Source organism: Mustela putorius, unplaced genomic scaffold (genome assembly GCF_011764305.1).
Source record: "Mustela putorius furo isolate JIRA1106 unplaced genomic scaffold, ASM1176430v1.1 tig00003834_pilon_pilon_pilon, whole genome shotgun sequence".
Classification (NCBI taxonomy): Eukaryota; Metazoa; Chordata; class Mammalia; order Carnivora; family Mustelidae; genus Mustela; species Mustela putorius.
The window spans coordinates 51,579,046-51,594,489 of NW_025421987.1; the positions used below are offsets into that span (position 1 = coordinate 51,579,046).

The 15,444-nt window shown below is 36.0% G+C and overlaps 1 long non-coding RNA gene across 1 annotated transcript in view; it reads left to right on the forward strand.

Annotated features, from left to right (window-relative positions):
- Positions 1–15,444, forward strand: part of LOC123394394 — a 50,925-nt gene that overhangs the window by 11,330 nt on the left and 24,151 nt on the right. The gene's annotated exons all lie outside the window — the stretch shown is intronic.

Below are 15,444 nucleotides of genomic sequence, written 5' to 3' on the forward strand. Positions count from 1 at the left end.
GCTGCTATAAACATTCGGGTGCATGTGTCCCTTTGGATCACTACATTTGTATCCTTAGGGTAAATACCCAATAGTGCAATTGCTGGGTCATAGGGCAGTTCTATTTTCAACATTTTGAGGAACCTCCATGCTGTTTTCCAGAGTGGCTGCACCAGCTTGCATTCCCACCAACAGTGTAGGAGGGTTCCCCTTTCTCCGCATCCTCGCCAGCATCTGTCATTTCCTGACTTGTTGATTTTAGCCATTCTGACTGAGGTGATATCTCATTGTGGTTTTGATTTGTATTTCCCTGATGCCGAGTGATATGGAGCACTTTTTCATGTGTCTGTTCGCCATCTGGATGTCTTCTTTGCAGAATTCCGGACTTCAAGCTCTATTACAAAGCTGTCATCATCAAGACAGCATGGTACTGGCACAAAAACAGACACATAGATCAATGGAACAGAATAGAGAGCCCAGAAATAGACCCTCAAATCTATGGTCAACTAATCTTCGACAAAGCAGGAAAGAATGTCCAATGGAAAAAAGACAGCCTTTTCAATAAATGGTGCTGGGAAAATTGGACAGCCACATGCAGAAAAATGAAATTGGACCATTTCCTTACACCACACACAAAAATAGACTCAAAATGGATGAAGGACCTCAATGTACGAAAGGAATCCATCAAAATCCTTGAGGAGAACACGGGCAGCCACCTCTTCGACCTCTGCCGCAGCAACATCTTCCTAGGAACAACGCAAAAGGCAAGGGAAGCAAGGGAAAAAATGAACTACTGGGATTTCATCAAGATCAAAAGCTTTTGCACAGCAAAGGAAACAGTTAACAAAATCAAAAGACAACTGACAGAATGGGAGAAGATATTTGCAAACGACATATCAGATAAAGGACTAGTGTCCAGAATCTATAAAGAACTTAGCAAACTCAACACCCAAAGAACAAATAATCCAATCAAGAAATGGGCAGAAGACATGAACAGACATTTCTGCAAAGAAGACATCCAGATGTCTCATCCTGTTATTTTAAAAATAAGGGAAAACTCCCAGAGTGGAAGCCATTGTTAGTGTCAGAGAGCCAGTTCAAAGCAGCAAAACTAATAGAATTTGTGTTTGTTTCTTTTCTGTTTATCTCAATGCCAAGGTAATTCCCCACATTCCTAATTTGAGAGATAACATGTTGTGTAGTTGTTAATAAACAGGGAGTGTAGTTGGCTCCCAACCATGAAAACCTGGCTTTAAATCCTAAATCTGATACTAGTAAGTGGTGTGACATTAGTCAAATGGTAACTTGGGCTTCCCCATCTCTAAATTGAGGGTGACAACAACTTTGTCCATCTCACAGGAATGTTGTAGAGTATAAATGAGTGTGTTTATTTAAAATAGTTAGACTAGTGCCAGACACATGGAAAGATCTAAGTAGATGTTAGCTATTATTATTATATAAACTGTACTATAAAATTATCATGGATAAATTTTGGAATTTTAAGTCACAAAAGTTATGTATGAAGCATCTAGTGATGAGTTTAAGGACTGTCTTAACCTCTGTAGAGCTAATATGAAAGTAGATAAACAAGAAGGGGAAGAAAAGGGAAGCATAAAATCTTTCTTCATTACACTGAATTAAAGATTATGGTAGAGTATCCATTTAGAAAGCAAAATACAACAGGTGGTTTTTTAGAAAAACAATAATGAGCTCCTATTTAAAAAGCTACCAAACAAAAGGATTTGGTCAGCAGAAGTAGAAGCTAAAGTCACTTAAAGTTTCATCTTCAGTGACAGTTTGAGAAATAATACAAAATACATCTTAGGTGTTCTTTCTATGATGAGGATGGTTATGAGGGAATTCCCAAGCAGAAACTCAGGTTAAGTGGTCAGAAAGGGAGAGGAGCAAAACAGATCTATCTCTTGGGGTAGCTGGAGGAATACTTAATAAGCCCTTGAGCTGCTGATGGATTGAAAGAATCACAGCAGGAGAACAGTTTCGACCTCACAAAGTAGAAAGAAGCAGGGACTGGGAGCCATAGCATAATATTCAACTACTCAAATGAAGAGTCATTAGGCTTAAATAGACCAATAAGGGCTCATGGAACCAAGATGAAACCTCTCAGTGGCATTGCTGACTTTTTGAGAGCAACTCAGAGTTAAATGTACTTAAAATGCTAAGCTCTGTGACAGAATCTTTCTCTGGATACAATTCCGTGAAAATGGCTGTTTGAATGGGTGGAGCAACTGGCTAACCCTAACTGAACAAGACTCCATATGTTTTTGGTGTAGGAACTGCATCAGTGAATCGCAAAATGAGGTTAAGGAATTAACCGTTTATAGTGTTGGGTACTAAGAATTTTTGTATCTGGCTACATAACATATTTCCTTTCCACAGGAGGTAGTTATGACAAATTAGAAGTCTGAAAATTTTCTGATGGTGTAAAGGCCCAGCTGTCACTGGGGAGATAGTGATCAGATTTCATAGCTGCGTGGTCCCGTGGCGCCACGGAGAGCTCCATATGGTCACCCAAATGTTCCAGCTAAATCCACTGAAAATTTCCAGTCTGACTTTTACTTGTAAAGAATAAAACTCTTCTTGTATGAATTTATCACTATGTGCCTACCAAGAGAAAAACTCTTGTTAACTGGTTACATTTTAAAAAATGGGAAAAAATAATCCTTTTAAGAACAACTTTGTACAGCTGTTATGCCGTCCTCATGATAAACGGATAATGTCGCACTCCTGGGAATGCCACAGAATTTATGTCAATTGTAACATAACCTCAGAGAGGTGCACTTTTTAATGGATGTATAGTGAATAATTAAAATCTGTGGAAATACCTACTTCTGTGATAAAAAACAATTTTATAAACCACGGTTCTCTCATTCTCCCAGAAAATCACCTCTGCTAAATTGCTAATGTAATTACTAAGTGCTGGGACACTTGTATGCATGTCAAAGATGTCAGCTTAAGTCTTACCCAATAACAAATGACAAATGCATAATTTATTGAGTCTTAAATGGCTATGTCTTTGGATATATTCCATATAAGTAATTCGCTTAGAAATACATCTGGCTCATGAAGGTAACAACTGTTTTAAAGAGGGCTAGCTCTATGTTTTAAAGTTAAAGGAAAGTACAGTAATCTTATTTGTTATATTTCTATACTGAATCAAGACAAGTTTTAAGGTATGGAATTCTATTTTGGGTGTTATGGTATAAATAATATAATAAAAATCTTTACTAAAATTTTTAAATATTAAATATACAATCAATGAGTCAAAGATTACCATAAGGAATTGTTTCATTTTTACCAAACATATCTAATATACCAAATTTTTATGGTATGCATCAGATTCTACTAGGCTAAATATTTGTTGTTAATGAAATGTAAATGCAAGTATTTGACATATGTTATTAAATATACAAAATTGGAAATATTAATAAGGGTACTTCAAATATTTAATATTTTAATTAAAATTATTTTGCTATTAATTCCTAATCATATATAACCTGCATGGCTATTAGAATTTCTTGTGGTGGTTCTAAGTTCATACAAACATATGAAAATATTATATTTCATTAATGATTTTATGCTTTATGTTTCTTTGATAGAAGCAAACTTTGTTATTTAAAATACACTTCAAATTTTATTCTGTTGGTGTACAAAGAAAGGCATTGTGGAGAATATACATTTTTAAAACCCTGTCACAAACAGCCAGGCACCTTTAACTTTACATTTCACCTTGCAGCACACACAAAATGTTTAATTATTTGAGGATTAATGGAGGTAGTTTATAATTAAGCTGAAGTATGAACTGATGTCATCATCTCAGTATGATGATATACATTTTTATGCCAAAGCACCTGTTGTTTTGGAAGGAAGCAGCTGATATCATTATCTGCGCAGCCAGATAGCCCTGTTTCCTGCTGCTTAAAAAATTATCCTAAGGGTTACCTAAGTTGGAGTAATTCAGCATTTACGTTTTCATACCCAGAAGAGGACAGAATGGAGAAAATGACTCCTCCCGCTCTCAAAGGGAAAGTGAAAGGCACCCTGGGAAAGAGGAAGAAGAGGGAGGAGAAGAAGAGAGCTTGAGCTAATGCGGCCGAAGAAGACTGCCACTCATCCCTGAGATGGACTTCTTCTTTTTTTTCTTCTTTTAATTTTTTATTTCTTTTCAGCATAACAGTATTCGTTGTTTTTGCACCACACCCAGTGCTCCATGCAATCCATGCCCTCTCTAATACCCACCACCTGGTTCCCCCAACCTCCCACCCCTGGCCCCTTCAAACCCCTCAGATTGTTTTTCAGACTCAATAGTCTCTCATGGTTCACCTCCCCTTCCAATTTCCCCCAACTCCCTTCTCCTCTCTAACTCCCCATGTCCTCCATGCTATTTGTTATGCTCCACAAATAAGTGAAACCATATGATAATTGACTCTCTTTGCTTGACTTATTTCACTCAGCATAATCTCTTCCAGTCCCATCCATGTTGCTACAAAAGTTGGGTATTCATCCTTTCTGATGGAGGCATAATACTCCATAGTGTATATGGACCATATCTTCCTTATCCATTCGTCTGTTGAAGGGCATCTTGGTTCTTTCCACAGTTTGGCGACCGTGGCCATTGCTGCTATAAACATTGGGGTACAGATGGTCTTCTTTTCACTACTGAGATGGACTTCTTAATCATTCTAAGAGCATATGGAGTTTGCAGAAAAACTGAACAATGAAAGCACCTCATTAATTTTATTAATGTAAATGGAATGTTGCATTGTTGGGGAAAGTAGAGAAGAAAAGATACATAGCTTTAACACAGAATATAATGTTACCATGTTTCTAATATTAATGTAAAAATCTCATAAATATCTCTTTTTCCAAATTTGGTAGAATGGATACTCAACCTTAGCTTGCCAAATTCAAAGCACGTGGTCTTATTTGCTATATTATTTCCTTTCCAGTTTAACTTTTTCCTCACATACTCTTTCCATTCCCTTCCTTAACTGAACTCAATATGTCTCTGAAGACAATTCCTTACAAACTTTGTGTTAGGATATATTCACTCTTCTCACTTGTTCTATTAGTTGGGGTTATTACTTCTAGCTGCCTAATAAACTAGTAAATTTTTATATTATATATATATATATATATATATATATATATAGTGTGCATGTAACACATGCACACATTTGTGTACAGCTGCTAGAGCACTCCGTTCTGGAAGGGCCTATGAGGGTGTCATTGATGTTTATCAGTATTTCTTACTTCCTCTTTCCACTGCTCATTCCATGTTACCTTGCTCTCAGATCAGTGAAGCAGGATTCTTTACAATTAGAATAGTCCCAAACATTTATTCCAAAAGGGTCTGAATTCTTAATGGCATTATCTTTATTGGAATGGTACTTATTAGCATCCAGGAATCCTATGAATTCCAAATATAGTATTTTTTACTCTTGTTTTTAGCAGAAACACAATTTTTTTCTTGTTAACTTGGTAAAGTCACCCCTATGGATACTATAATCTCTTTACTGCCTTCACTATAACCTCTTACAGTCATACCTCTGAAAACAATCAGGTAGCAGTTTTAACTTCCAGTTTAATGGGACTATTTCTGTGTCCTCTAGTGAATAGAGTCCTATAGTGAATATTTGGACAAGGTTGCAGGAACTGAAAGAAAAATATCTGTATAATGAGTTACATATAATAGTAAGAGAGACCCTGCTAGCTTTTACTTCTTGGATTCAGGACCTATGAACGCTGGCTATGAGAGAACTAGCATCAGGTAACTGTGGTTGATTCAAAGTATATACCACATGCCGTATAAAAACATCTCAACTTCACCTGGTCTTCTATCAAATATCATAACTATTTTTAGTAGGCTATCCAACTTTCTTTTAAGTCTGCTGCTTCTGAGTGATGAGGTTTGTGATTAGATCAGAGAAATCCCTGAGTATGAGCAGATGTTGCATTTTTCTGGTAGTAAAATATGTTATTTGTTAGGAAACAATGTTATATAAGATAGCATCATGATGCATAGAGAATTCTCTGTCCATAGGTGGCAGTACAGACAGAAGCATGGTGGGTATGGAAGACAAATTCATCTCAAGTGTCAATGTTTAATTCAGCAATCCCATTTCCAAGTGTATACCCAAAATAATTGAAATCAGGATCTCAAAGAGATACCTCACTTCCATGTTCCTTCCAGCATTATTCCCAATAGCCAACATGTAGAAACAATCCACATGTCCGCTGATAGATAAATGAATAAATGAAATGCAGTTTATACCTAAAATGGAATATTATTCAGCCTTTAAAAAGAAAGAAATTGCTATCATAAGTTATTGTATGAATAAATCTCAAGGACATTATGGGAAAAAAAAAAAGAATGGATGTTTAAACCAATGAGGAAAAATTACTTTCACAGTGGAAGAGGTCCAATGTCATCTACCTGCCACTCATGGACCAACCAATACCACTAGAGTATGGTGCTATACTGAACATTCACTATTGGCACCTGTGGTCCAGAAATTGGACATTTACCAGAGAAAATAAGGGCATCAACAATGATGAGGAAAAATCCATATTGTTGAAATCATACATAGCCTACATGTCTGCTGATATGGCTATTGTTAATCATTAAAAAACAAACAAGCAAACTCAGAATGATGTTAAAGTAGGCCTCCAGTCCCAGAGTGGGACATTTTCCTCACATAATTAGTGAGATTCACTTCTTCAGTAAATGTCCTTAGATGGACCACACATGGAATATACATATGCCAATTTGGCAATATGTTCATATAACTCCTCTCAACCTGCTTGCCATCAATCTTCCAATCTTATTCAAGTGCCTGATCAGTGTGGACAAATATTAACCATTGTCATGAAGGAGAGTAGAACTTCCCTCAAGCCATCTCTTTCAACAAAATAGACGGTCTAAAGTCTTAAATATGAGAAGGCTGATCTTTACCACCATTCTCCAGGATCAACTCTGACTGGAACCACAGTGTGGCACTAGTTCATGTGCCATAGGCATATATACAGGCATAGCCTGTATATGTTGCAAATTCTCTGTAAACTGAGACTGACCATTTCTGCCTCCAATAACTGGTCATAAGAAGCCCACATGAGACCACAGTGTTTGATGAATGGAGGAGCAGGAATGCAGCATAAGTAAGTGTCATGCAATTATGTCATCTTTTCATGCTATTTACCTGTGCTGTCAGGATCTGCTCAAGCCAACTTTTACATGACATTTCCATTATATGCTGGACTGCTGCTGCACATGTCCAGCTTTAACGTAAAAAATGTTTCAAGTTTGGACATTCAAGTTAATTTATAATTCTACAATGTTTGCCATTGGATTTTGGGCCTAATCCTCAATCATGTCTCTCTGCTACTACAGAAGAAAAGATATAATTTTGAGGTTTCCATAACATCTCTTTGGTTCTCTAACTATGACATGAACAAAGAACGCAAAGCTCTCAGTCTATAATTTTCTTTCTGTAAGTTCGTCAAAGCTGCCAAATCAGCCATTCTGGGGACAATGCTTGAAATCATTATTACTCCCATAATGGTATGATAGTAGCCATTGTTACTTGTTTTCCCAGGGCCTTGCCTTTGACTGGCATTTAATTCCATGAAATCATGGGCTCACTTAAGTAATTTAAGCCACTGCATGCCAGGTATTAGTAGTATTCTATTTTCCCACCTGCAAGGAGGTCATTGTTACATTTGTACTCACACAGAGAAGGAACCCCACCTTATAAACCCATCTTGAAAGCCTGACACTTGGAATAACTACTAATAACAAGAAGTTTGTCAGTCAAGGTATAATCAGGAAAATAAAACCATTCAGAGTTATAAACAGAAAGAATTTAATGCAGTAAAATGGTTACAAAGGTGACAGAAAAGGCTGAGAATCAAATCAGGGAGTGATGGGGCAATCCAGAGGTAAGGAAGAGCAAAAACTGCTACCTGACCTTGGCTGAAGTGGCAGAGATCAGAAGGCATTACTAGAATCCAGCAGCCCAGGAAAATTCAAAGAATCTGAATTGGGAAGACCTGGAACCAAATAAGAGACATGACAACTGCCTCTATGCCGTCTGATGCAAAATCAGAAGGAAATAGCACTGCAACTTCTGCTTTCCACAGGTCTTATAATCTTTGGTAGAACCTCCCTCTAACCAAACCCCAATAGAAAAGAAGTAATCCATGAGACTAGGGAATGAAACCTGCAGAGATCAGCCCATTTGTGATTCAGCAGAGCAAGATAAGAGCAGGGAATGTATCTGAAGGTAAATAGGCACAGGGCCAAAGCAAATCATTTTTTTAGACACAGTTAAACTGTGACATCAATACATGAGGTAAAAATCTGGTATAGTAAATATTTATCCTAAAAATTCCTTAAGAACACCATAGCAAAAGGCCTTTAACCACAAGAGGCACTTCAGCCTGGAGAGAGGCTCATACCATAATGGTTCATAGGAAAACAGAGACCAACCACAGTGTCCTCTTCTCTCCACACTGAGGTGTATGTACATTAAATGAAATAGCAGAGACAATAGTTCAAGTAGAGAAAGTTGAGTGTTTGTATCTTATGACTCCATAATTCTTTACATAATTGTATTAGTAAGACTTAGAATCAATAATAAAAGCCCTGAAGTTGTTGCAAATGGCAAGATTTCATTTCTTTTGATGGCTGCATAAAGAAAAAAAAATTGTTTGGCCTACTCAATATGCAGCAAATGTGTGAGGTCAAAGATGTGGATCTTGTTGTTCAGCCAGGAGAACTTTTGTTGGAGAAAAGGCCAGCCATGTTGGTTTTACCCAGAAAGGAAGTCGTAATCTTCAGAGTAGAGGGAGGAGGGGAGAGATAGGGTTGGCTTTAGAATGGAGTTTATCTCTGGTTGATCTCTTGAAAGACAGGGAAGAAATTAAATCTGAGAGAGCAGTTTCCTCTAATTCTGTAAAACACTAGGATCACAAACTTTTTAGGCTTGAATCCTATCTTAAAAATATAACAGAAATGAGAGAGAGCTGTTAGAATGGGTCAGTGATTGCCCCCAAACTTGGACACCATGAGCACAGGAGCATCAAAAAGGCCAAGAAGAGCATTAGTAGAAGAGCGAGAATGAACACCATGCTGGCTAAACAATAACCTTCCATAGCAAGAGATTTTGGTGCCTAGGAAAGCAGCAGCAGTAAGAATTTCCAGAGAGATATGGGAAGGATAAGTATATTGCAGAGTTTTTAGGTGCTGCTTTTTATAGATGAGGACCATAGCCAATCAAAATTGCATTTTTTGTAGTTTGTTTCATATGCATTCATAGGTTTATGAGACCTAGAGAAATGTGGGTTACATGTACAAAGATTTAGTAGGCCCAGATGATGATATTCATATTGGGCAAAATTTGAATAAGAAATTCTCTTGGAGAATTCTTCCTTAATGAATCTATTTCCATCTGAGTATCATATAAATTATAAAAGCATTTTCTGAAATTCTATTTTTCATCCTCTCTTTATTTTTCTAATTTTTGTTATGGCTTATAACAAAGTACACATTAGGATAACATGGAAAGCTTCTTTATAATACTAATGACTCATTAATACTACAACACCCTAACCCGTGTCCCTCATATGACACAAGGAGAGTCAAACTCCTCAGAATGTAAATCATTTTGCAAGACAACTATCCTGGATTCTACAAAGGATCCAGTATAATGAAGAACAGAGAGAGAGAATCTTCTGGATTGGGACAAACTAAAGCCATAAAGGAGTTCCATTATAAGGAAACTTCATTGTGTCTTATATAGGAAAAAATAGTATATGTTTTTAACATTTCATCCAATATAGTACATCTTTGAAAGGAATAAGGATGCTATTAACAATTGCACCAGGACAACAGACAAAAAGAGGGATTTCCCCAGACAAAGAAGGATACACTCTTTCCTGGTTATAAAGGACATTTTTCAGAGGATTCTCAGGTAAATATGAGGATGATCTATGCATTGAAATATGTTATTGAATTAAGTTAATTTTTCTTAACAAGATGGGATCGGGAGAGAGACAAACCATAAGAGACTCTTAATCTCACAAAACAAACTGAGGGTTGCCAGGAGGAGTGGGGTTGGGTGAGGGTGCTGGGGTTATAGACACTGGGGAGGGTATGTGCTATGGTGAGTGCTGTGAAGTGTATAAACCTGGCAATTCACAAACCTGTACCCCTGGGGCTAATAATACATTATATGTTTATAAAATAATTAAAAAAATATTTTAAAAAGTTAATTTTTTTAGGGGTGATGGTGTCATGGGTGTATAAGAGAATGTCATTATTCTTGGAAGATATATGTATATTGAAGTATTTAGAAATAAAGTGTCATGATGCATTCAGCCTTCTTTTGGATGATTTGACAAAGGTGTGTGTGTGTGTAAAAAAGAGATGGAGCTAGTATAATACTGAAGGTAAAAAATAAATATTTATATATAATATATATACATATATTTTATACACACACACACACACACACATATATATAATCATGCTGTTCTAACTTTTCCCTGGGTTGGAATTCTTACCCCCATTCTTACCTCCTTCAAACAAGTCAACTAGTGAAAAAATAGATAATAAACATTACGATATGTGCTTAGGTTAGGCATTGCTCAGGTCATGATCTCAGGGTCCTGTGAGCCCCACTTTGGGCTCCCTGCTCAGGGAGGTGTCTGCTTCTCCCGCTCCCTCTACTGCTCTGCCTGCTTGTTGTGCTCTCTTGTGTGATCTTTCTCTCTATCAAATAAAAAAATAAATAATCTTTTAAAGGGGGGGCACCTGGGTGACTCAATCAGTTAGAATATATGCCTAGGGAAAATAAGCAACAGAACACTGATTCCTAACCCCCAATTGGTGTGGGATGAGATCAGGATCAATGTATGTTAAAGGTTCTCAAGCAGCTTTGAAAACCATTAGCTTTGATGACTAATTATGTGCTTGTAACTTTTAGGTCATACTTACCACTCTCCTGTTTTGTACTACTGTTCCATAGTTCTAACTGATGGACATCTTTATCTCTAGACTGGTCCTTACAGTGCCTCAACATACAGTTTTCATCTTTCTCTACTATCCCCTCTTCCAAAGAGTTTCTATTAATTGTTTTTTGTGTATTTACTCACGGTTACCTACCTTCTCCCAAGAACCGAAGCTAAAATCCAGGGAGTCATTTTTTTCCTGTCTTCCCATCAAATCAGAATCAGTGTTGCCAGCCCCTCCTTCCCCCTGCCATCTTCATGACTATTATGAAAGAACTTAACTGTCTCTCTTACCGTATCTTTGGAAGATCTCATTATTGGTCTCTTATTTCTATTATATACCCTTCTCCAATCAACACTATGCACAGCAACTGAGTATCCAAAACCAATCATTAAAAATAAAAAACTTTTAATTATTCATGTTAAGCTACTAAATGAAATGAAAATTCTATTTTCTGACTTTTTAAATTCTCCACTGTTTTTTCACAACTTACAACTCCAGGCTTGAGGAGCCTGGGTGGCTCAGTCAGTCAAGTGACCAGTTCAGTTTCTGCTCAGGCCTTGATATAAGGGTCTTGAGATCCAGCCACACATCAGGCCTTGCACTGGGCATAGATCTTGCTTAAGATTCTCTCTCTCTCTCCCTCTACCCCTCACCCCCCCCAATAAACAAAACAAAACAAAACAAAAAACTCCAGGTTTATTACACATAACATAATATGACTACCTTATATTTGCATGAAAATTCAGACCTGCCTTTTCATGATCTGTACCATATTGAAATTGTTCCTTGTACATTAATGCCCTTATCTACAACTTATTCTTCAAGGACACGTACAGCCTTCCTATAAAATGCCCCTATCCCCTTTTGATGAGTCCCTAGAGGATTTTATTTATATCAAACCCACTTTCTCATCTCTAATATTTGGAAGCTGAGGGGTTTTTTTGTTTTGTTTTGTTTTGTTCTTTTTCCCCTTAATTAGGCTTCACACCCAGCCTGGAGCCCAACACAGGGCTTGACCATGACATGGAGACCTGAGCTGAGATTGAGAGTTAGATGCTTAACTGACTGAGCCACAAGGCTGCCCCAAACTGAAGTCTTGCTATAAGGAGAACCCTTAAGTAGATTTCCTCACTCCACCCTTTCTTGTATCTCTATTCCTACTTTCATGTACTAATCCCTGCTCAGGGAAATGGTGTGTTAATTCACATACTTGCAGTTCCCAAGCTGATTTTTATTTTCCAGACTTCCTTAGTTGATCTTTCTAATACCAGCAAGGTACTAACTTAAAGAAAACTACAAAATGAACCTTTAGTTGTGTATGTTCCCAGGTAGCTATTCCACAAGTACCTCATGTGGTCTGGTAGCCTCGTAAAATTTTACTTCCTACAGTCATTTTCAGTTTTTCATTATAATTATTCAATACCCCCTTCCAATATACTATAATCTTAAAGAAGTATCTTATCCGTTTCTATAACCTTTGCAGTACTTAGAAATTTGTATACATTTGTTGTTCAATAAATGTATACTGACCTGAACTGAACAAGTGTTTTTAGTGTTCTACAGAAATCATTTTAATGTGCTCTAAAAAAAAACCCCACAAAATTATTGTGATTATTTCTATTATTCTTTTTCACAATAAAGTAAAATATTTTCATTTGAAATTATATTTGGTGGGTTACAGCCGAATTCTGCACCAGTATATTAAACTCTGGATCATGGGAAGAATAAGAATGGTAGAAAATGTTGGGAAGGCAGAATAAGAGGTTTGTAGAAACTGACTTGTAAATGAGAAATAATGCTTTTTTTTTTTATTAGATTACACTAGCTTGAAACTGATATTTATTAAAATTTAAATTGATGAATGCTTGAAAACAGTACACAGAGATCTATAATTCCATCTTGCAATTCTAATGATAGTGAAGAACTAAACTAAAATGTTCTGTCATTTTTTATACCACTATAACCTTTGGATGAAATTACAGTCTTATACCAAAGTGCATTTGAAAAAGAATATCCCTGCCCATATTAAATGCACTATATGGAAAAACATTACTTGTAATGAATATCTGAATAACATAATTATGTAAACACCTGCTAAGTACAAATGTGTTATTGTGTTTCAATCCCTAATGCTGTGATTGTTTAAAATATAAAGGAAAAGGAGAAAGAGAAAGGTTCTACTGTTTTATCTCAAAGGAAAAAAAGATATATAATTCTCTGTAACATTTTGAGGCCAGGAAATATGCTATGTTGTTTCTTTTGGCAGCACAATTATTCTTAACATTGACACTTCCGCCCAAAATAAGAACTATTTTTCTTTTTTATCTTCTGGCCATATTTATTACTTCATTGAACACAAATCATTTTAATGTGCTCTAAGTTATCAAAAAAAGTAAAAGAAATTATACAGAACCCAAATTACAAGTTATAAAGGTATAAAATAGGAAAAACTAAGATGTTGCCAGAAAATGAAAGAGATAAAGAGAAAATCAATGATTAAAAATATCCTTATCTCAATCACATCTCATGATATAAAAGATAGTTTTAAAAATAAACACAAATTTCTACTCTCGAAGTGAACAGAAGTAAAATTATTTTACCTGAAAGAATTTGTCAGAACTAGGATAGAATTAAAGGAATTTTAACAGAAATTGGGCAGGAAATATTAAAATTATTCCTAAAATGAATTACTGTTTTTATGTAAACAAAATATCAGAATACATTTTTTATTAAATGTGTACTTCACCATATGTCCACTTGTGTATATTTACTATTTAATCCATTTTCTTTAGAAGATTTTCCCTGATAAAGTTTATACATATGTATTTTAAAATAATAAATTCTTGAATCATGTAGTAGTTCCTTCATAATTAAAATGTATTTTTTCCATAGTTGCAGGTAAATATTTTTATCTTTCATGCAAATAATAACACAATTAATAAAACAATTTCTCTTTACCTTTACTACTTAGATAAGTTTTATTTGTCTTTATAGATTGCATTTTTTTCATTGCTTCTTTCAAATCACTATTCCTTTATGATATACTTTTGATATTGTAGAGGATTCCTTAAAAAATATTTTCCTAAATAATTTCCATCATCTTTTCTTCCATTTTTCCACTCAACTGTAATTAGATCTTATTTGTATATATACATCTACAATGTGAAATAAAATTTCCCTTTTAACCTCTTCTGAAAACTCTAACTTTGTCTTACTCAACATCCCACCATCAGTCCCAAAATATATTTCTGACTCCAGGCTCATCAAGTTTCTTAAAACATACATTTTGAATTCTGGGCTATCTACAAAGTAAGTTAATAGATATTGAGGGACGTAGCTTTTGTATTTACAGATACATACACTCCAGAGTCAGTATACATACACTCCAGAGTCAGTCATACCATTCATTCACATCCTTACATCCTTCTGGTCAATAATTGTGTTAGCTCAACTGTGAAAAAATATCCAGACTCCAACCATTTCTTACCATCTTTACCATGACCTCCCAATACATAATTTCTCACCTAAATTATTATCAGTGTCCTAAATGGTTTTTCTCTTATACTCTTGCCACCCACCTGCCCTAAACCTGTTGCCCCACTCCTGTGTCCTATTGCCAATCTACTGTCAAAATTCTCTCCATTCCTACCAATTCACTCAAGATGAAAGTCAAAGCCTTAGTAACTGCCTCAACACTGGGCATGATCTGATCCCTACTGACTAAACAGTGGGCATGGTCTGACATCATTCCTTACCAATCTTCCCCTCACTTCTACTTCGGTTACACTGGATTACCTGCTTTTCCTGTAGCATGCCAGACTTGCTTCCCCCTCAACATTTCTGTATCTAAAGGAGTAACCAAAGTATTTTCTTCTCATCAGGTCCAACAGGACATTATAAGTGTCACTACAGTCACCTTTGTGTCACATTTGTTCAAATCTGTAAACCAATCCATTCATCTGGATCTGTCAAATCCATTCATCTGGATTTCGCTACTTTGCCAACTAATGTGTTAGGTTTATAAAATACAAGTGTCCAAAAAAAAAAAAAAAGCCTCTTTCCCAAAGGAGCAGTCTAACAGACTAACAGAGGTGATAAATACTATAATTGAGATGAATACAGGGAGCTATCAACCCAGAAGAAGATGGACCAGTACAAATTGTAGATACTAAAGCTTCCCAAAAGAGTTTGGCCTCAGAGGAGTAGCAAGGGTTATGAAAGCTGAGAAGAAATTCAAAGGGAATTTCAGGCAGAAGGTAGACACAGAATTAGTAGACGATGTAATTCATTTGGAGAACTGCAAGTTAAGTTCCTCTTCAATTTACAGTAGGGCTCTTTGTTATTGTTTTAACTTTTTTTAGTGGCTGCCCTAGAGTTTGCAAAATACATTTATAGTTAATCCATGTCAACTTTCAAATAATGCTATAACAACT